This window comes from Ipomoea nil, unplaced genomic scaffold (assembly GCF_001879475.1).
Source record: "Ipomoea nil cultivar Tokyo-kokei standard unplaced genomic scaffold, Asagao_1.1 scaffold3017, whole genome shotgun sequence".
Lineage (NCBI taxonomy): Eukaryota > Viridiplantae > Streptophyta > Magnoliopsida > Solanales > Convolvulaceae > Ipomoea > Ipomoea nil.
The window spans coordinates 616338-638960 of record NW_017619445.1 but is presented as its reverse complement, the minus strand read 5'-3'; the positions used below and the strand labels follow the sequence as shown (position 1 = coordinate 638960).

At 38.5% G+C, this 22623-nt stretch overlaps 1 non-coding gene across 1 annotated transcript; it reads left to right on the top strand.

The window, feature by feature from the left end:
- Positions 1-6570: 6570 nt before the first annotated feature.
- On the top strand, positions 6571-6644 carry TRNAN-GUU. The gene has a single exon. It is a non-coding gene; the product is annotated as a tRNA-Asn (tRNA).
- The last annotated feature ends 15979 nt before the right edge of the window (positions 6645-22623 follow it).

Here is a 22623-nt window from a genome sequence, read left to right as displayed (position 1 = left end):
GATTTTGATATGCCAAATTGTATTTTAGAATCCCCAATTTTATTTGTTAAGTCTAGTTTTGTAGGCAATTTATATCCTACACCACGACGCGCGTTGCACTGTGCGCCCAGATGCAAAACGACGTCGTTTTAATTTTTTTATTTTTTTTTTGAAATTTCCCGCCCCAGTGAATGGCAGTAATTTTTTCATTAAAAAAAACCCGCTGTTCAAAAATGTACATTATGTTATACTAGAATACACATAATTGTATACATAAATGTACATAATTATATAACAAAATATACATACTCTTTTTAAAAGATAATACACATAATCTAACATAATACATAATAAACATAAACTTTTAACACAATACACATCAACTCTTAACATAATACACACAAATTTTCTGATTCGGATGTACATAATTGTATAAAAAGAATGTACATAATTGTATAAAAAATGTACATAACTGTATGAACAAATACACATAATTGTGTGAATAAATACACATAATTGTGTGAACAAATACACATAATCACATCAACTTCCTACCGCGCCTCCCAAAATGACCCCAAAACGACGTCGTTTTGAGAGGCGCGCGGCGCACAGCGCTACGCGCGCCGTGGTATAGGGTATAACGATTGAGTTTTGTCCTAGACCATGAAAGGAAAATTAACATTGAGAAAGGGAAAAATACAAAGAAGAAGAAGAAGAAGATGTATGCATATGATATGTATACTTAAACAAGCCCGCACACCCAACTTAAAGAAGAAGTCATACTGGAAAATCTCATACGAAGAAATGAGAAGCAAACGAGATTGCATGAAGTTATCTTGGAGATCAAGCATCTGTGGAAAGAAAGAACTACATTAAGGAGAATGCTATAATAATAAATAATTTGTACAAATGAGATGGTTAGAAGTTTGATAAATTAATTTTATGGTTTTAGGTTCGAAACTCACTCTCTACAATTTTACAAGGCAAAATTTAAAGAAGTCAAAATCAGTTCTATGAGGTGAAATTTGCCATTAGATGAAGTATCAGTTCTACGACAAAGTATGAGGTGAAGTTTGCCATGAGATCAGTTCTACGGCGAAGTATGAGGTGAAGTTTGCCAAGAGATCAGTTCTATGAAGTATGAGGCGAAGTTTGCCAAGAGATCAGTTCTATGAAGTATGAGGCGAAGTTGTCAGCTTGAGGGGGAGTGTTGAAACCCTAGGATCTTTTCGGAATTGGCCCATTAGGTTAATAGTTGGCGAAGTTGTCAACTTGAGGGGGAGTGTTGAAACCCTAGGCTCTTTAAGGAATAGGCCCATTAGGTTAACAGTTTATTCATGTATAAATAGTAGATGTTTGTACAGTTATTTTGACTGAATACAATGAATCTTGTTATTGTTCAATTTGGTATCAGAGCCATGCAAAAGATCAAGGGTTTGAATCTCAGCGCCACTCGATAAAAAAGTGACTACGGTCCACGTGTTGCTTGGAGCCCAACACAAGTAATCGGCACGTACACGTGAGGGGGCGTGTTGAGCATATAACCGTTAATGTGCAATCCCTCAAAGAATAATAGTCAACTGAGCTGAAGTATGAGATGAAGTTTCAAAGACTATTTACAGTATGAGCTGAAGTATGAGATGAAGTTTCAAAGACTATCCACTCCTTGTGATTATCGTAGTTAAGGATAGGAACATTAATAGTTATTTTTTGAGTGACAGGAAGAGTTGCTGTATAGAATAATAATAAAAGCTTGGTTATAATTTTCGAGCCACAAAAATAGAGAGAGATACTGATGCACATAATATTACCAATGTAAAATTAAGCAAAAGATAAATTCGGATGCCATAACAATTTCCTGTTGGTAAATTTTTACGCATAATGAATCTATCAAAACTGAATGGTTGAAACGGAATGGGTGCGATTTGAGTTTTTCCACCCTTAATAACAAAACTATCAAAACTATTTGCCGATACACAATTCCTGTGGGCAAATTATGATCGTAGTATGGTATTTCATCCTAATTAACCCTACAAATATAACAAAATTGCCTGTGGGCTAAATTTTGTCATATCACGCAGAGTGAATTACAATATTCTTGCCTTAACTTTATGTGAGTAAAACTTAATTTGTAATTTTGGTAAATTAAAAATGCTGTGGCTACTCTTTAATTGACCAAACAACATGATCACATTAGCAAAGAAAGCCTAATAAACAAACAGATTAAACCAAAATATGATAGATGATAGACATATTTTACACTATTATTTTATATACATCTTTATTATAATTTTGCATTATTTATTAATTATTATATAATAATTATTTCTTTTAAGAATTTAATTGGTAATAGGCTAAATAAGTATTTTATTTAGTTAATAATGCATTTTTAGTCCACCTAGATTTTAGCCAATTGTTTAATTTTAGTTAATATAATGTTAAGCATTAATAGTTTAGTGTGGACCCAACTTTAGCAAGAAAACAAAGCCAATTAACATTTTGGTTTTAATTTCATTCGTACAGTTAGCAGCGGAAAGCGTCAACTTCAGCGCAAATATTTACGGAGAAAAATGAGCGGAACAGCGGAAGACTTCAGTGCAAAAGGAGGGAAATAAACGGTGGAAAATAGCTTTAATATATTTTGAGAGTGTATAAATAGGGGCAAAGTTTTTTATCCATTGTTCATTCTTCCCCTCTCGATTATTCTTTAAAGCTGTTATCAATGTCCATTCGTTGCTAATTTCATTAGCTTGGTTTAGTGAGTTGAAGCCCCGGAATTGATTATGTTGTAAGATTATTTATTTATTTTTATTATATATGTTTTTATGCATTTGAGTATTAAATATTCTTCTAAGTTATTTGAATAGTTGTATCATTTAATTGCTTGGGAGGGAAACTAGTTATTTATTTGATATAATTATTTGCTATATTAGTTAATGTTGTGCTACAAAGTATTCTAATATTCAGTAGAAACTGAGGTTAATATTGACGGCTTAGTGATAATTGGTCTCGGGTAGAATATTTTCCTAAATTAAATGCAACCGCTTGTGCTTCTATTATTTAGTTTGTTGGTTTTCCTAGTTCATATTGCTGCTATTAAATTAAATCTATAGCGCTTGTCTTAGATTATTTAGTAGTTAGGGGTAATTAAACCGCGTGTGCTTTAGTTACCTACAACTAAAAGAAAACGGAAATGAAATGATTTCACGACAAATATTCAACTGCATATTAATTACTTTTTGAATCAATGATCAGTGTTAAATTCCGGTGGTGGATCTTTACTAACCAAGGTTTCCTATTATAAGTGCTTTCAATATATTATTTTCACTGCTTTATTCGTTTATTTACTTTGATTATCACTTTCATACCAAACCCCCCCTTTCCTCTAATTTGAGCACATACGTTGAACTAGTTACTTCTCATGGGATCGACCCTTACTCCCGCTCCTACGTTTGTAAGGTTAATTTGGGAGTCTACGGCAGCTCACCAAATTTTGGCGCCGTTACTGGGGAGATTTTCTTGTTTATTTTGTGTTTGTTTATTTATTTATTTGTTTGTTTGTTTGTTTGTTTTTTCATTTGTCAAAAAAAAAAAGGAATCTAAAAAAAACAATTTTTTCTTTCATTACCTTTACATAATTGTTGCAATACATTTTCTTTTTGTTTATGCCTATAACTCGATCTGCTAATCAAGAAATCTTGCTGTAAGATCCAGAAATTGAAAGAACTGTACACAGGTGGAGGAAACAAGTGTTGAGGAAATTGGAGTTTTGTGATCTGGCTACCGATCCCCAACCTTCCGCCAATTGGAGTTCCATTGTTGACGGCAATATTGAAGGAAAAACGACGGGAGAGTATTAATTTTTTTTTTTTGACGAGCCGTCATTTTCCACCATCAACAAAGGTCACCGGCGATCTAACCGCAGACTGGAGTTCTAAAGAGAACGGCGAAGCAGCAGCAAGCCAAAAAAAATATCCAAATTGATTTTTTTTTTTTTGTTTCTTAATGCGGGAAAAATAATACTTAATTTTTCAGCAGCCCAAGCATAAAATTGCATACAAATATTCAAATATGTATCTCAATTATATAGTGTATACAACATATTCAAAAATAATATGCAATTAAAAAGAACTAGGCATAGATTATTTTTGGCTCAGATACCAACTGTTAGAATTAAATATGTCACATGCATCATATAATATGTGATAACAGGATCATACTAACATCTAGCCATTAGTTCTTGTATTGAGCGATCCGGACTGCTGTAAAGTTTTGTCTCTCACTTCTATTCAGCTCTCTCTAGATGGTGTATGAGGTATGTAGTGTTAGCAATGAGAGGACTAGTGACCTTATATAACCACTGGCCATCATTGTGGTTGTACGTCTTTAGGTCTCTTAAACCCTAACCAAACTCCTAATCATAATGGTAGTCTAACTATTAGGTTATTAGTGTTGCACCACACATCAAATACATAACATTATCATAACTTATCCCAATGTTATAATAATAGTGATTAGGGAAAACGTTACAATAACTTCACAATCAATGCTAAAACTCGAACTCGTGCTGGAATATAATGGAGAATATAGAACAACAAAAAGAAGAAAAGGGTGATTTATTATAGGCATTCTTAAAAATATTACAAATACTTAACTATCCCACAATGCAAAACACTTATTTTTTTTTATGCTTGAAGACTCTCCTTATAAGGTTCTTTCAGTTGCTGTAATTTCTTATTCATTTGCAAGTTGAGAGTAGCTAGATGAGAGATGTTCAGGAATGATGCTAATTGCATCTAACATCATCATTTACAGCAAAACATAGAACATGGAATCAAACTTCCCCTATACATTCAATATGTTTAGTCCTTTTGTTACAATGGAGCCTGACCCGGCGATAATGGTGCCTGTGTGATGGTGACGATGGAGCGTGTGCGATTTTTACGATGGAGATAGTGAAGTATGGGGATGATGGTAGCTATGGGGCTGATGAGAGTGTAGAGTGAGAGTGATTGAAAATTTTGGCATTGAAAATCATAGTTTTCGCTTCTCGAATTAATATATATCAGAGGCAGAAATTATGAAAAATAAAAAACATGCAATTTAATTGCATTTGGTATACCGATATAGTGGATGGAAATATTTAATTAATTTTTTTAAATAAGACTATACGCGTGTGTTGTAAATGCACAACCACTGCATATAGTCTACGCATTTAAAAAATAAAACATATTTAAAGATGATATTTTAATTAAAAAATTGCAACGCATCACTTTATGCGTTTGGTTATGTCACAATAGGCGTAAATTTTTAGATTTTTATGGCCATTTTTCTACTAGTGACTTATCCATATTAGCAGGGAAGTTTAAGGGACTTTTGACACCATTTTTCTTCTTGCTGAGATAGACTTGACAAAGTTAAAAGTCTATATTGAGATAGACTTTACATAAAAGTCTATATTGCGATAAGGCTTGTTAGAGTTAAAAGTCTATGTTGAGATAGACTTTGACAGGATGGAGGTCTGTATTGAGATAGACATAAAAGACTTGAACACTAAAGGTATTCATAAGAAGTTAGAGAGTTTGACTTTCGTAGAACCTGCATTTTTGAGTTGGTGTGTGCATTAGAGTTCACGATTTATCTAAGCGTGAGTTCAAGATTCATATCACTCTCGAGAAGAAAATTACTCAGTGTCACTACGTGTCAGTTCAAGTTCTCAAACACTGACATTAAGATCAACTCGTTTGTATTGGTCAGACATTATTTCTTTCTAGCCTTCCACTTTAAAAGTGTGTGGGATTGTTGGAAATACATTCAAACCAGAATAGGTTTCCCATTTTTCATACGCCTGTATGTGTTGGAAAATTCATTTCAGGGGAAAGAGCTACAATTTCAGACCACCTTTTACTTGTTAGTAATGGTCATCCAACCCATGTCCACATGTTCAATGCTCTTCCCCATATTTTGTGTTTAATTTGCGGCTGAATGAAGGGAAGCTATTATATTAAACACTATATAAGTAATCTTCCATTCCATTTTCAAAAGTGCAATTCGGTACAGAGCCTTTTCTCTCATATCCCTCTTATCTCCCTGAGTCTGAGCAATTGTGAAGTTCGTCTATGTTTAAGCTGCTGCAAGCTTAGCGTGGTTATTCTGTGTTGCTTGTCAAAATCGTACCGGTTTACATTGACTTCACCGTCGCCAGGCAAATAACGCTTTTAAGGTAGTGTTATATAACATGGCACAGACTCCCTTATAGTCATCACCCCTTTTTGTCCTTGTTTCCCAAAAGGTTGGCAGCTCCGCGTTGATATTGCTTAAATTTCCCAACACCCATGGCATTTTCATTGTGACCTTGAAGGTGTCATGTGTATTGTCGCCACACACACACACACACACACACACACACACATATATATATATATATATATTTATATTTATATATATATACATACATACATATATATATCTATAGTACCACGCGCCAGGGTTTGAAACTTGATGTTTACACGTCTGACAGTGTGCCATTGTGTATTAAATTGTGTGCATGATACTAATTTCTCGTGTGCCCATGATGTAATGTATTGAGTTGTTGGAATAGCTCAGTTGGTTAGAGCGTGTGGCTGTTAACCACAAGGTCGGAGGTTCAAGCCCTCCTTCTAGCGAGAATGGGTTTCAGAAATCATCTCAATATAAATACTTGCTAACTTGACCAATTAATTCAAGATGAGTTCAACATCATGTCATAGAATGGAAAGTACTTCTTATTTTGATAAATAGGATTTTCGAAACACATTATATTGAAAAAAAATTGATAAATTTTCTGTTAGAATCACTACATATTAATGCTCATTTCTTAATGTGACAATTTTATTAAAAATGAAAATACTAAGAATAAGTGTAATTTATAAATTTTGATGATGTTCTTAAAATGTAATTTGAAATTAGATTTTCCAAGAGAGATAACACAATAGAGTTGTAAAGTTTATTGAAAAGTTGAACACAATAGAGTCAAAGACTAAACTTGGAACCTTGTACAAACCTATAACATTTCAAGATGAAGCGGTTACTCCTTTTATCATTCCTCAATTTTAAACATAATTCGATTATGCATGTTTTAGGATTATGAATATTTGTTATATTATATTTTGTAATAATTATTGACATCTATTTTGAAATATAATTATAGGGCAACAAAGTTCAAGGAATGACTTATTAGAATGATATTGAACTGCCGGATGAAAGGCTCAAGTTATACTCCACATATATGTTGGATCCGTTGGTAGAAAAACAAATAATAATAAAAAAAATAAGATTATTATTTTCTGGAAAACAAGGGAAGGAAAGATGGAGAAAAATTGGCTCGTGTTTGGTGTTGGGTTTTTGCAATAGTCAAGTGAGCACTCTTTCCTTAAAACCTTATTTGCCACCTCCCAAAAATGCTAGGAGCGTTGTGGCCTAGGCTTCCCAGGATAAAACTTGCTATGATTCAATGTTTGAGCATTCAAACAAAGAATCTGGCGAGCAAGACAATGGCTATGAACACAGTAGGCTAAAGAAGGAGTAGAAGCAGAGAGGTTTTGAGGCAAAAAAAAATGAACTTTCGTGTTCTATATTTCTATGTTTTTGAACTCTACTGCCCAACTCCTCTTTATATAGGGGTGTAGGATTTAATAGCTTTTAATTAGGCACTTAAGGGCACCCCACCACCTTCCTGTAACAGCACCATTAACATGACCTTCAATTCAAAATTAAAAATTGGAATTAACTCAAAAAATTAATTCTGTAACAAGTAGAATTGAACAGCCAACGGTCACAAAACTGCACAGGTTCGTGTAGGCCGAAACTTTCCAGTTTCGACCCCAGGCCGAAACTAGAAGTTTCGGCCATGGGTCCCAAGTCTCGGCCTAGGAGGCCGAGACCATAGTTTCGGCCCAAGGCCGAAACTGCATGTTCGGTCCACAAGGCCCCATGTCGAGACCACGAGACCACAACATATTCTCCAGTGGCGTGTTGGAAAAATGATACCGAATCTTGGCATAACTTAGCCCGCAAGGCCAGCCAATTTCCGGACGACATTCGTGCCCACAGGTGCCGGCGCACACGAGCTCGGGCTTGAATCAAGCCTTTTTCAATCTTCGCTAGTTGGAATTTGATTTGCACCCCCGCGCGAGAGAGCCTCTATGCTATACAATTCTACAAGCTTCAAAAGAGCTCTTGTATATAAGGGGGGAAAATCTTCATTCCAAAGCAATGTGGGACAAAAGCTCACTTTTTCCCTTCATTTTCCAACTCAAATGGGTCTACTTTGAGAATCAATGTCTCATTCACCCATTATCCATTTTGAGCGTACAATATATCAATCTTTTCTTCTCACTACAAAGAACCCGAATCCACTTTGACCCGACCCAAATTGGAAGTAGACCCCACTGATAATTGTACTACAAAATAGCCACTTAACATGCCATTTTATGCCATTTTAAGCTATTTTTTCCAACAATCCCCCATTTGAATGAAAAATTGATTTCGGGGTATTTTGAAATTGGAAACAACTGTGTTCAAACGGTCGATCCCTGCATAGGATAGGTAGGGAGTCACTATACCCTTTGAACCTTCCCTCGTGAAGACAAGTTTACTCTACTGGCTATACGGTAGAACGCGATGTCTTTGAACCGACTGCCGTTTGTGTAGACGATGACATATCTCACATAGGAATCTCCCAACCATGCTCTTGCTCTCATGAGTGTGCCCGTTTTGGTCGTGGGTCACCGTTCCTGGTTCTACGAGAGTTTCTAAAGAATTGTGCCCAACAATTCTCCTTTGAAGCGACCCTCACTTCTCTCTAACATAGGTGATTCTTTCTCGAGTATCCCGCACACTCAAGAATCATTAAAGCATTAACATGCTAGCCTCTTGCGGGAGTCACTGTTTTAACAAGGAGTGGTAGGGAGTCCGAGACCCCCACAGTGACGCGCTCCGTTCCATAATTTAGTTGTCCCATTGAACCTAGGTGCCAGCTAGGTTTGGTATCCACTATAGAACTTTTTAGTCCAAGGGCATTAGACCCATTCCTCGTGTCAACTTCTCCACAACTTCTCTTCCTAACCCTTTGGTCAACGAATTTGCTATATTGTCTTTTGACTTTACGTAGTCAATCGAGACAACACCAGTTGTGAGTAGTTGTCTAATGTTATTATGTCTACGACGCACATGTCTAGACTTACCATTATACATATGACTCTGTACTCTCCCGATTGTGGCTTGACTATCGCAATGCACACATATTGGAGGTACCGATCTTTCCCAATTAGGAATATCCTCTATAAAATGGCGTAGCCATTCAGCCTCTTCACAACCTTTGTCCAGGACTATCAGCTCAGATTCCATCGTGGATCTAGCTATCACAGTTTTCTTAGAGGATTTCCATGCAACGGCTACACCGGCTAGTGTAAACACGAAGCCACTCGTGGACTTAGACTCCTTAATATCAGATATCCAATTCGAGTCGCTATACCCTTCAAGTACAGCGGGATATCTCCCGTAGTGCAGTCCAAGATCACGAGTATACCTCAAGTATCTCATAACCTTTACTATTGCCTTCCAGTGCATAGCACCATGGTTACTCGTATATCTACTGAGTTTACTAACCGCATAGGCAATATCCGGCCTAGTACAGCTCATAAGATACATCAGACTACCAATAACCCGAGCATATTCCACTTGTGAAATACCTTCTCCGTGGTTCTTGGTTAGGTGAATATTTGTATCAAATGGTGTCCTAGCCACTTGACTATCATCCTTGTTAAATTTCTCAAGAATTTTGTCAATATAGTGTGATTGGCTTAACACGAGACCATCAGGTCTTCTAATGATTCTAATCCCGAGGATTAAATCGGCCAAACCCATATCCTTCATGTCAAATCTCGCGTTTAACATGTTCTTGGTAGACTTGATCGTCCGATCATTACTACCAACGATGAGAATATCATTGACATATAAACAAAGAATGACGTAGCTGTCTATCGTTTCCTTAACGTAGACGCATTTGTCACTTTCGTTTATTTTAAACCCGTTGGTTAACATCGCATGGTCAAACTTCTCGTGCCACTGCTTAGGCGCTTGTTTCAAACCCTATAGCGATTTAACCAACTTACACACTTTCCTTTCTTGGCCCGGAACCACGAACCCTTCGGGTTGTTCCATATAGATTTCCTCGTCTAATTCCGCATTTAGGAAAGCGGTTTTCACATCCATTTGATGAATTTCCAAGTTCCGCAGCGCAGCTATGGCAAGTATCACCCTAATGGAGTTTATTCTCGTCACGGGAGAATACGTGTTGAAGTAATCGAGGCCCTCGCGTTGCCTGTAACCCTTGATTACAAGCCTAGCCTTATACTTCTCAATGGAACCATCGGGTTTCATCTTCCTTTTAAAGACCCACTTGGATCCTAAGGGTTTACTACCCGGGGGAAGATCAACAAGTTCCCAAGTGTGATTCTGTAGAATAGAATCCACTTCACTTTTTATAGCCTCTTTCCACATTGGTCCTTCTGTAGAAGTCACGGCTTCTACATACGTTCGAGGCTCGTTTTCTATCAAACAGGACAGAAAATCAGGTTCGTTTTGTAATAAACAAGTTAGAGTACCCGAATCATACTCTAACAAGTAAGTTAGAAAATCAGGACCAAATGATTTTCCAACTCTCGCCCGCTTACTGCGTCTCGGCTCGAGCTCGGGTTCTTTCTCAGATTCCCCACTATCATTATCCACAGTTTCGTCAAACGTTCGTTTTGATGTACTTGGTCCCTCGTTGGACCTACAAGGAAATATATTCTCGAAAAATATGCATTCCTTGATTATATTATCGTGTTCTCGTGTACGTCCGGATTATGGGACTCGTGTATTAAGAACCGATACGCACTACTATTATGTGCATAGCCAATAAAGGTACAGTCCACCGTCTTAGGACCTATCTTTACTTTCTTAGGTGTTGGCACCAAAACTTTGGCAAGACACCCCCACACTTTCAGGTACTGGTAGGAAGGTTTCCTACCGTTCCACAGCTCATAAGGCGTCTTATCGAGCTTCTTGCGGGGTACCTTATTCAAAAGGTAATTACTTGTCAAAATCGCCTCACCCCATGCATCTTGAGGTAGGCCCGAACTTATAAGCATCGCATTCATCATATCTTTCAATGTACGATTCTTTCGTTCGACAACACCGTTCGATTGAGGTGAGTAAGGTACCGTACGTTCGTGTATTATACCTATACTTGCACAGAAGTCACCAATAGGTTCTTCGTACTCACCACCTCTATCGCTTCTAACCTTCTTAATTCTCCGATTAAGTTGGTTTTCCACTTCATTCTTATAAAGAACGAATTTATCAACGGCTTCATCTTTGCTTTTAAGCAAATACACATAGCAGTATCGTGTGCTATCGTCGATAAATGTGATAAAATACTTATTACCACCTCTCATTTGTATCGATCTAAAATCGCACAAATCACTATGGATTAATTCTAGTGGTTCAGTTTCCCTTTCAACCGATTTAAAAGGTACTTTCGTTAGTTTTGCCTCAACACGAATTTCACACTTGTTATTTGTGTCAATTTGAAAGTTAGGAATATGGTCCATGCTAATTAATCTACGCATAGAATTAAAATTAACATGACCTAGTCTACCATGCCACAAATTGGAAGAGTCAAGCAAGTAAACAGAATTAACTTTGCTTTTATTGATAACAAGAATTACATTGAGCTTAAAAAGCCCATCAGTTACATATCCTTTACCAACAAACATCCTTAACTTGGACAAAACGACTTTGTCGGACTCGAACACCAGGCGAAAGCCATGCTTGTTCAACAGTGAGCCAGATACAAGATTCTTCCTCAGCTCAAGGTCATATAGCACATTGTTCAACGTCAGTTCCTTCCCGGAAGTCATCTTCAGAACCACCTTGCCCATGCCTTCCACAGCAGACTGAGCAGAGTTTCTCATCCACACCTTTTCACCCTCAACGGTCTCAAAGGTGTTGAACATCTCTCGGTTGCAACACAAGTATCAATGAACCATTCACGAGGGTTTGAGCCCACGAGGTTCACTTCGGTCACCATAGCCGAAAGGCTAATCTCGACCTCCTTCTGACTGCTATCTCCAACAACATTGGCTTCAGAACTCTTGTTCTTCTTCCTTGGAGCCTTGCATTCAGATGCTCTGTGGCCATGCTTGCCACAATTGTAGCATTCACCAGGAAACTTGTTCTTGGTAACGCCACCTTTCGGATCTAGCTTTCGCTTGTCCTTCTTGTTCCTCTTGGAGCTCTTATCATGCTCCACAACATTGGCCTTAGCACCAACAACAATAGGAACCTTCCTATCATTCATCCTGTTCCCTTCCTCAATCCTGAGTCGCTGGATCAGGTCCTCCAGATTCATCTCCTTTCGCTTATGCTTAAGGTAGTTCTTGAAGTCCTTCCAACCTGGAGGCAACAAATGGATCATGGATCCCACTTGAAAGGCTTCACTTTGCACCATGCCCTCGTCACGGATCTCATCAAAGATTAATTGCAAATCATCTACCTGACTTAGCACGGTCTTTGAGTCAACCATTTTGAAGTCGAGGAATCGGCCAACCACAAATTTCTTTGAGCCGGCATCCTCACTTCCGTATTTATGATCCAAAGCTTCCCACAATGCTTTTGATGTGCTTATCTTTCGATATACATCATATAGCGTGTCACACAATCCATTCAGGATGTAGTTTCGGCAAAGGAAGTCCGAATCCTTCCAATAGCCGACCGCCATCACGGATTGTGCATCTTGTTCATTCAACTCGGGAACCTTCTCGGACAAGAACCTCGCCAAGCCGAGAGTTGCTATGTAGAACAACATTTTCTGTTGCCACCTCTTGAAGTTCGAACCAACACCGGTGAACTTCTCTGGCTTTTCAGCCGAACCACTCGGTACCGAAGGTACCCGAGACATGGGAATATATCCCTCAGTGCTCCCACCATCTTTTGAACCAACGTTCACTGGTGTAGCTTGGGAATTAGCAACATTGTTGCCATTTCCTCCATTGTTGTTCTCAACAACATTTTCGTCCCCATTGTTAACGATTGGCTACTCCGGGTTCTCCATTCTTCAAGGAAATTAGAGAAAACAACCAACGGGAAAACAAGGAATAAGGTTTTAAGACTATTGGATCCGTTGGTAGAAAAAAAAATAATAATCAAAAAAATAAGATTTTATTTTTTTGGAAAACAAGGGAAGGAAAGATGGAGAAAAATTGGCTCGTGTTTGGTGTTGGGTTTTTGCAAGAGTCAAGTGAGCACTCTTTCCTTAAAACCTTATTTGCCACCTCCCAAAGATGCTAGGAGCATTGTGGCCTAGGCTTCCCAGGATAAAACTTGCTATGATTCAATGTTTGAGCATTCAAACAAAGAATCCGGCGAGCAAGACAATGGCTATGAACACAGTAGGCTAAAGAACTGGCCGAGACTACACTAGTTTCGGCCCAAGGCCGAGACCATGTGTAGTTTCGGCCACAAGGCCCCATGTCGAGACCACGAGACCACAACATATCCTCTAGTGGCGTGTTGGAAAAATGATACCGAATCTTGGCATAACTTAGCTCGCAAGGCCAGCTAATTTTCAGACAAAATTCGTGCTTTCGTGCCCGCAGGTGCCGGCGCACACAAGCTCGGGCTTGAATCAAGCCTTTTTCAATCTCTGCTAGTTGGAATTTGATTTGCACCCCCGCGCGAGAGAGCCTATATGCTATACAGTTCTACAAGCTTCAAAAGAGCTCTTGTATATAAGGGGGGAAACTCTTCATTCCAAAGCAATGTGGGACAAAAGCTCACTTTTTCCCTTCATTTTGCAACTCAAATGGGTCTACTTTGAGAATCAATGTCTAATTCACCCTTTATCCGTTTTGAGCGTACAATATATCAATCTCTTCGTCTCACTACGAAGAACCCGAATCCACTTTGACCCGACCCAAATCGGAAGTGGACCCCACTGATAATTGTACCACAAAATAGCCACTTAACATGCCATTTTATGCCATTTTAAGCTATTTTTTCCAACAATTATCTCTAATGCATTAGTCGCTTGTGCTAATGAATTTTTCAATGTCCCAGATGAGAGATATAGGTTTGTTTAGTCAATTAATAGGAAAACTCTTATACAAGATGTCGATGATGATGAACAATTGTGCTAATGAATTCTTGCATTGTGTATGAACAAATAAAATATTATTGTCAACTAAGCTTGCCATGATCTATTTATAAATTACTTACTAATTTCTTTAATTATTATACTGTGAAGTGGTATGAATGTATAAGTAATTTATGTAAATTTTAATTTAAATTTTGAAAGGGAAAACTCAATTCATTAAATCACTTGCTAGAACGCTTACAATGAAAGTAGGGGCGGTGTCAAACCATTCCACGCAACCTGACACAGAAAAGGCCTCCCTAGCTAGACTATGGGCGACACTATTCGCAGATCACTTAACAAAACGGAAAACAACACCACCAATTGTGGCTGTTGTTAAACGAAACAGAATTCAAAGCATTAAAAACGAACTGAGAGTCCATCTCTACTTCCACATTGCCCATCCCTACATCCATTAGCCAACTTAGAGCCTCCCGAACGCTTAATGCTTCAGCCTCATGGTAATTATTCTATGTAATGTTAAAGGTATTATAATTACATTATTATTATTATTATTATTATTATTATTATTATTATTATTATAATTATTATTATTATTATTATTATTATTATTATTATTATTATAATATAATTACAATAGGAGAATAATTAGTTATTCCATTATTATAATTACATTATTTTAGGAAATGAGTTAGTATATATAGGGTATTCTATGTAATGTTAAAGGTATGCAGAAATCAATTATATTGAAGATTTCTTCATTCTCTTTCGTTATATTGTTTTACTTTTGGAGTTACCGCAACTCGAATACGGATTGGAGCTAGAAGCCTGCTCGAAATGTTTCTTCAAATTTCAGTACGTAACTCAAACTCCATCAGATTAATTATGAATATGATGTAATATTATGTTTAGTAGACAATTAGAATCTAAATCTTCTTTAACATGGTCAATCAACATAGTTGGACCAAAGCACTTTTTTATTTTATTTTATTTTATTATTATTCTGGATACATACTTTAAATTTTTCTCATAAATATAATGTAATTTATAATGTAGTTTATAGCTGTTCAATTTGATATTTTGTCATTGACATTTCCAACGTCATTTAATATTCACCCCCACTCAGATGATTATGTGGGTCCGCCACGCACTGACCACACTTGTTTGAATTTATACTGAAGTTAACACATGATGACTTTATTCAGGTTTGAATAGAGGATGTGATGGCTCACATATTAATGGATTCCCATATGACAATATGAATTTAGAAGGGAGCTTAGATAACTCAAACTAGAAGAAAAAGACATTTAAACAAATTTTATTCATTTACAATTGCTTTTACATCAATGTGCTTTTACTTGTGAAATTTTATTTCGAATTACAAATGTATTCATCATAATGTGAATTACTTGTGAAAAAATTCAAAAACATCAACAAAATACATTTTAGGTGAATATTTGTGAAACTTCGCCAAATAAAAAAAAATTCCACAAACGCAATTCATCTATTTGAAAATGATTTACTAATCGAGTTAAACTATTGAGCACAAATTTTCGCACAAAGCGCGTAGAAAAAACTAATTAATTAAACAAAATAATAATAACGACATTTATGAAAAATAATATTTTTTTAATGTGATGTGAAATATGGATTCACTTTAAAAGTGCGTTGAAATTACATTACATGATGTAGAAAAAATAATAAATAAATTAGTAATTTGATGATTTGGAAGTAGAAGTCAGGTATGAAAGTATTGCATTGATACCCCAAAACGACGTCGTTTTGGGAGGCGCGTGGCGCACAGTGCTACGCGCGCCGTGGTGTAGGGTATAACGATTGAGTTTTGTCCTAGACCATGAAAGGAAAATTAACATTGAGAAAGGGAAAAATACAAAGAAGAAGAAGAAGAAGATGCATGCATATGATATGTATACTTAAACAAGCCCGCACACCAAACTTAAAGAAGAAGTCATACTGGAAAATCTCATACAAAGAAATGAGAAGCAAACGAGATTGCATGAAGTTATCTTGGAGATCAAGCATCTGTGGAAAGAAAGAACTACATTAAGGAGAATGCTATAATAACAATTAATTTGTACAAATGAGATGGTTAGAAGTTTGATAAATTAACTTTATGGTTTTAGGTTCGAAACTCACTCTCTACAATTTTACAAGGCAAAATTTAAAGAAATGAGATGGTTTGATGAAGTATCAGTTCTACGACAAAGTATGAGGTGAAGTTTGCCATGAGATCAGTTCGACGACGAAGTATGAGGTGAAGTTTTCCAAGAGATCAGTTCTATGAAGTATGAGGCGAAGTTTGCCAAGAGATCAGTTCTATGAAGTATGAGGCGAAGTTGTTAGCTTGAGGGGGAGTGTTAAAACCCTAGGGTCTTTTCGGAATTGGCCCATTAGGTTAATAGTTGGCGAAGTTGTCACCTTGAGGGGGAGTGTTGAAACCCTAGGCTCTTTAAGGAATAGGCCCATTAGGTTAATAGTTTATTCATGTATAAATAGTAGATGTTTGTACAGTTATTTTGACTGAATACAATGAATCTTGTCATTGTTCAATTTGGTATCAGAGCCATGGAAAAGATCAAGGGTTTGAATCTCAGCGCCACTCGATAAAAAAGTGACTACGGTCCACGTGTTGCTTGGTGCCTAACAAAAGTAATCGGCACATACACGTGAGGGGGCGTGTTGAGCATATAACCGTTAATGTGCAATCCCTCAAAGAATAATAGTCAACTGAGCTGAAGTATGAGATGGAGTTTGAAAGACTATTTACAGTATGAGCTGAAGTATGAGATGAAGTTTCAAAAGACTATTTATAGTTTGAGATGAAGTTTCAAAGCTGAAGTATGATATGAAGTTTCAATCAAGGATTGAGATCACACCACCAGTAAGAGATCCAGTTGAGAATTAATTCATGGGATTTAATTGGAGATGAAGTTCACATTTAATCAAGAGATCCCATTGGCTGAAAGAATTAATTCTGAGATGAAGTTTCAAAGTCAGTAGCGTATACTATGAGAAGAAGTATGAGCTCAAAAGAGGAAACTGACTAGTCCAAAATAGTAAGGGATTAGATTGGAGCATACATTCATAAGATAAAAGTCCCAGAAGGCATGGTCTACATCAGAATTATTTGATGTAGACATATGTTAGTAGGAATAATTTCCAACAATGTTGAACTTCTATTGACACCTTTATTTGACTTGTTTGCCTGCTTATCCTTAATGCAGTTAATGCAAGTCTCAAAGTCAGTATAGTCTGGAGTAGAAAGTACTCCATCCTTTACCAACCTTTTAATACGCTCAATGGAGATGTGACCTAATCTCCGATGCCACAACATTGAGGATTTGTCGTTAATACTACACCGTTTAGTGCCGTTTTGAACGTGTAAAGAATTATAAACTGAATCATTCTTTAAGTTAAGACGAAAGAGACCATCTGACAATGTACCAATACCAACACAAGTTGAATTATGAAATAACTTGAAATAATTGTCATTAAATTCAAATGAATATACGAAGGGTACAAGTCTAGAAACTGAAACTAAGTTCAATTCCATGAAAAAAGTAGGAACATAAAATGTCTTTTCTAACGTAAAAAAACAAAACCATTTTTCCAAAACTAAACTGCAAACTCCGATAGCTTCTACTGGTGATGCAATCTTGTTTCCAGAGAAGATGCTACACTCAGTTCCCATCGGTTGTCTCAATTTTGTCATATCCTGCAAGGAGTTTGCAATGTGGATTGTTGAACCAGAGTCAACCCACCAAGAATTAGTATTAACTTCGGACATATTAGATTCGAAACAAACAAAAGAAGTGGGAACATACCCAAGCTCAGCCACAAGCCTTTGTTCCTCCAGTTCACACATGGTTATCAATTCATTGATAGACCAAACCACTTTATGTGTGATGTAGAAAATCTTAAAAGGACAGACTCCTGAGGGAGGGTCTCAACTGCAAAACGCATCACAAAATCATCTAGTATAATGATTTCTAACTTCTTTAACAGAGCCACAATGTCCCTAACCTGCGTGATATGCTCACGCGTGCCCTTGATAGTGGAAAGACGCAAATTTCTAAACTTCATTATTAGAGTTATTTGCCAAAGCTATCTTCGAGTCAATGAAGTTATCATCGATAGTGTAACACCCCGTGTTATGATCCCAAAAATCAATTAAATCATTTAATCAATAACCCAAAAGAAAGAATTAAATTACAGAAATTAATTAGGATAAAGCCCACCATAGTCCGTGGGCCCTCATCTCTAAACCCAATCCTTAGTCCTAAAAGGAATAGAGTTAGCAAACTTAGGGTAATTAGGCCCTAAGTAAGACTCTTAAATATATAAATAGGGAACATAAGGAGGCACCTAGAACTCCCACCACAATAATCTCTCACCTCCCAAAGAGCTTCAAGAATTCCCTTAGAAGAAATCAAGAAAGCAAGAAAGCTTAAAGAAAGACCCTTCATAGCCAAGGAATTAATTAAGGCTAAGAGGTAACCCATGTCTCAACAAAACCTATTTTCATAGCTATGATTCCCCTCTTAGGATTCCCCATATTACTGTGTATTGGTTATATGTGATATTATTATTGATGATTGGTGGGATAATTCCATGGGTGATCTTGATGCTGAGAGGTTCTTGATAATTATGGTGTTCTTGATGATTATATGACGTTCTTGATGATTATATGATGTTCTTGATAATTGTGGGATGTTCTTGATGTTCATGTGATATTCTTACCGAATCTTGATATTAGAAGATGAATTGTGTCCTTGTTGATTTAAAAGTGATTAGAACCCTAGGTTGTATCGCATGATAATATTCTTGGTATATTGGGTGGGAATTCGCATGATTGGGTGTTGATTATGTTTAGAAAAGCATGATAGGTTATGTGCCATATGTTTCTTGATTTTGATCCGTTAATTGTCTACATGTGTTATCAATTGCGTTTGAAAGTGTCTAAGCATGGTTTCGGGTTCCACAAAGGTTCCCGGGGCGTTTTTGGTGAAAAAGAGTCAGTGGGGGGTAGGGGACCCGCCACCTACCGCGGCCTAGTTGGGCAACGCCGACAGCGGGCAGCCGGCGGGCGGGCAGCTGCCCGCCGGGCACCCGTTGCCCGGAATAGTGCTGCCGGCGGGTTACCCCTCACCCACCGGCTACCCGCTGGTTTGTACCCCACTTTGGGATCCCGGCTTCCCCGTTTGATGTTCCCCCGACCGCCGTGGTGTCCTAACGGACCCCTCCTATCGTGCCTATGTCTAGTTTGATGTTCGGGTACCGTTCGTAGGTCGAATGAGTCTTGTATATTGCATACTGGTTGAATTGGTATCCCATTGACCTAGGTTTAAGAAGTATGAACCCCTTAGGAGTATTCTTAGTTGTGGATGACCACGCATAGGTTTCGTTATACGTTTCCCCCTTCCCAATGTGTTAATGTGGGTTGCATGTGCTTGCTATGTGTTATGTGTGCATGTTACCCCGATTTGGTTGAGATCAATCGGGCTATACGGGCAGTCGGATGGGCTGAGAACCATACCGTCAGTTCACCAGGCTGGTAAAGACCGGTCAGGTATATAAATATTATATAGGACTGAGGTCCACTATACGGGTAGTTGAATGGGTTGAGAACCATCCCAACCGTTAACCAGGCTGGTAGAGACCGGTCAGGTATATAAATATTATATAGGACAAAGGTCCACTATACGGGCAATTGAATGGATTGAGAACCATCCCAACTGTTAACCAGGCTGGTAGAGACCGGTCAGGTATATAAATATTATATAGGACAAAGGTCCACTATACGGGCAGTTGAATGGGTTGAGAACCATCCCAACTGTTAACCAGGCTAGTAAAGACCGGTCATGTATATAAATATTATATAGAGCTGCAGTTCATCGGTCGGTTGCGATCGACCCCTCCGTATTGTGAGATAGGGCAGGGTGCTGCGGGGCCGTGTCAGAGCTATATGCGCTGACCCACATGTATGGGCATGCGATTGGTCCTGTGGCGCCAACAAAGTGTGCTATATGATGAGATAAGAAGGATTGATGTTGTGACTGTTATGGAAACATGACCGTAGGATTCTTGCTAGTAAACTATACATGTTTAATTGTGATTATTGGTTGTGTTTATCTATAACTGTGGCCTACGTCGAGAATCGTATATACTTGGTTATGACTGTAGATTGTGTGTACCCCTATTTGTCGAGTCGGTTCCCTGATTTGAAAGCTAGATTCTCTTAGGATATATCTTCATGCTTCGAAATGACTTTTCGTATATCTATATATATATATATATATGTATTGTATTTCAACGCGTTGGAGTGGGTTACCAGCATCTCTCGCTGAACAGATATATTTGGCTTTCAGGCACAGAAGAATAAGTCACTGGAGCGCGCTAGATCTTGGAACGTAGAAGTAGATAGTTTCCCCTTTCGGCCTGCGTGCCATGTTATGCATTTACTTTATTAAGGATATTAGTTAGTTGGCCGGTGCACCTGAGTTCTCTAGCTCAGGTGTGGCATAGCACCCTGTACTCTTTATGTTACGTTTTTGGGAATTAATGAGATTTCACCTTTATTTTATAAGTTTTAAATGTCCTGAAAATCTGGGGTGTTACAGTTGGTATCAGAGCCTAAGTTTGACCCTAGGATAAGACTCTTAAGACCGGACCTTAAGACACTAGGCTTGAACCCTAGGTATTTAGGAACATAGGATTCAGGAATCTTAGGACGCGCGGTGAGATTGTGAGACCTACACGTAACCTTCCCTCACTTTATTCCTCCGCTTATTGCATCAAGGTAAGAATGCAAAATTACATCGACCTATGAACACCAGGATAGCACCGAAAAGAAGACAGGTTGGAACACCAGAACTCCCCACTCAGGAATTCCTTACGCAAAATCTACAACACCTGGCCCAAATTGCCCAGGCACTGAGGACAACCGTTCCCCTACCTTTATCAACAAACGAGAACTTGGAAATCCACCACCAAGTCTCGGCACATCAACCACCCACCTTCTCAAGGAACGAAGACCCCACAACCCTCGAGGAATGGATCGGGACTTTCGACAAGATATTCAAGACAACCAAATGTCCCGAGAACCACCAAGTAAGAGTAGCCTCCTTCTACTTCAAGCACGAGGCCGATACCTGGTGGGCTCACGAGGGACCCACATGTGAACATAACCATGGATTCAACTGGGAATCCCTAAAAACACGACTACGAGAACGATTCTATCCCAATCATCTAAGAGCCACCATATACGAAGAATTCCTCCACCTAAGAGAAGGTGCAACCTCGATCACGGAATACTACCAACAATTCCACCAACTAGCTCGCCTCATCCCCGAGCTAGTACCCACCGAGAGGATCAGGATCGAAAGGTTCATAACAGGCCTTGATCCCGAATATCAAAAAGCCCTGGCCACACAAGAGCCAGGAACCCTCGGGGAGGCCTATGCCAAGGCGTCCCAACTACAACAAGTGCCAAACCAACCCCGGGAGACACACCTGGGGTACAAAAGGAAATCTGAAGGAAATCACATAAACTCCACCCGCGGGCCTAAAAACCCCAGGGCCGCCTCACCTCACCAGGTCACAACACCAACCATTCAAGGAAGAATCCTTACTCTAAGCAAAGCCAGGATTGGAGATAGCAACATAGTCTCTGGAACCTTCCTGGTACACGCCACCCCCGCCACTATATTATTTTACTCGGGGGCTACCAACTCGTTTATAGCAACTGAGTTTGCCACTCAGCTCGGCCTCAACGCCAGCACCAAGGTCTGACTTCAGGTCAAGGTGGCCTCTGGCGAGATCCTAAAATGCGACCGCATGTACGAAAATGTAATGATTACCATACAAGGGGTGGAATTTCCTAGCGACTTAATCCGATTCAAACTGGATGGGGTACAGGTGATTTTGGGCATGGATTGGCTAGGGAAATACCAAGCACAAATCCTATGCGGAGAACAAAAAGTGGTCCTACAAGGACCAAACGGTAAGAGAGTGTCATACCGTGGGACCCACCGGGAAGCCGGGATCAAATTGGTGAACATGATGAAAATGAAGAAATACCTAAACAAGGGAAGCGAGGCCTTCCTATGTACGGTCGAGGACCTCAACACCAAAACCCCCGAACCACAAACCATTCCAGTGGTAAACGAATTCACCGACGTCTTCCCGGACGAAATCCCCGGGGCACCCCCAGCCAGAGAAGTCGAGTTCACCATAGATCTCGTACCGGGCGCTGCCCTGATTTCTAAACCACCCTACCGGTTGGCACCAAAAGAAATGAAGGAACTAAAAACGCAACTACAGGAATTGCTAGACAAGGGCTACATCCGCCCTAGCACCTCCCCATGGGGAGCGACAGTGTTGTTTGTTAAAAAGAAGGATGGAAGCATGCGCCTGTGCATCGACTACAGGGAACTTAACCAAGT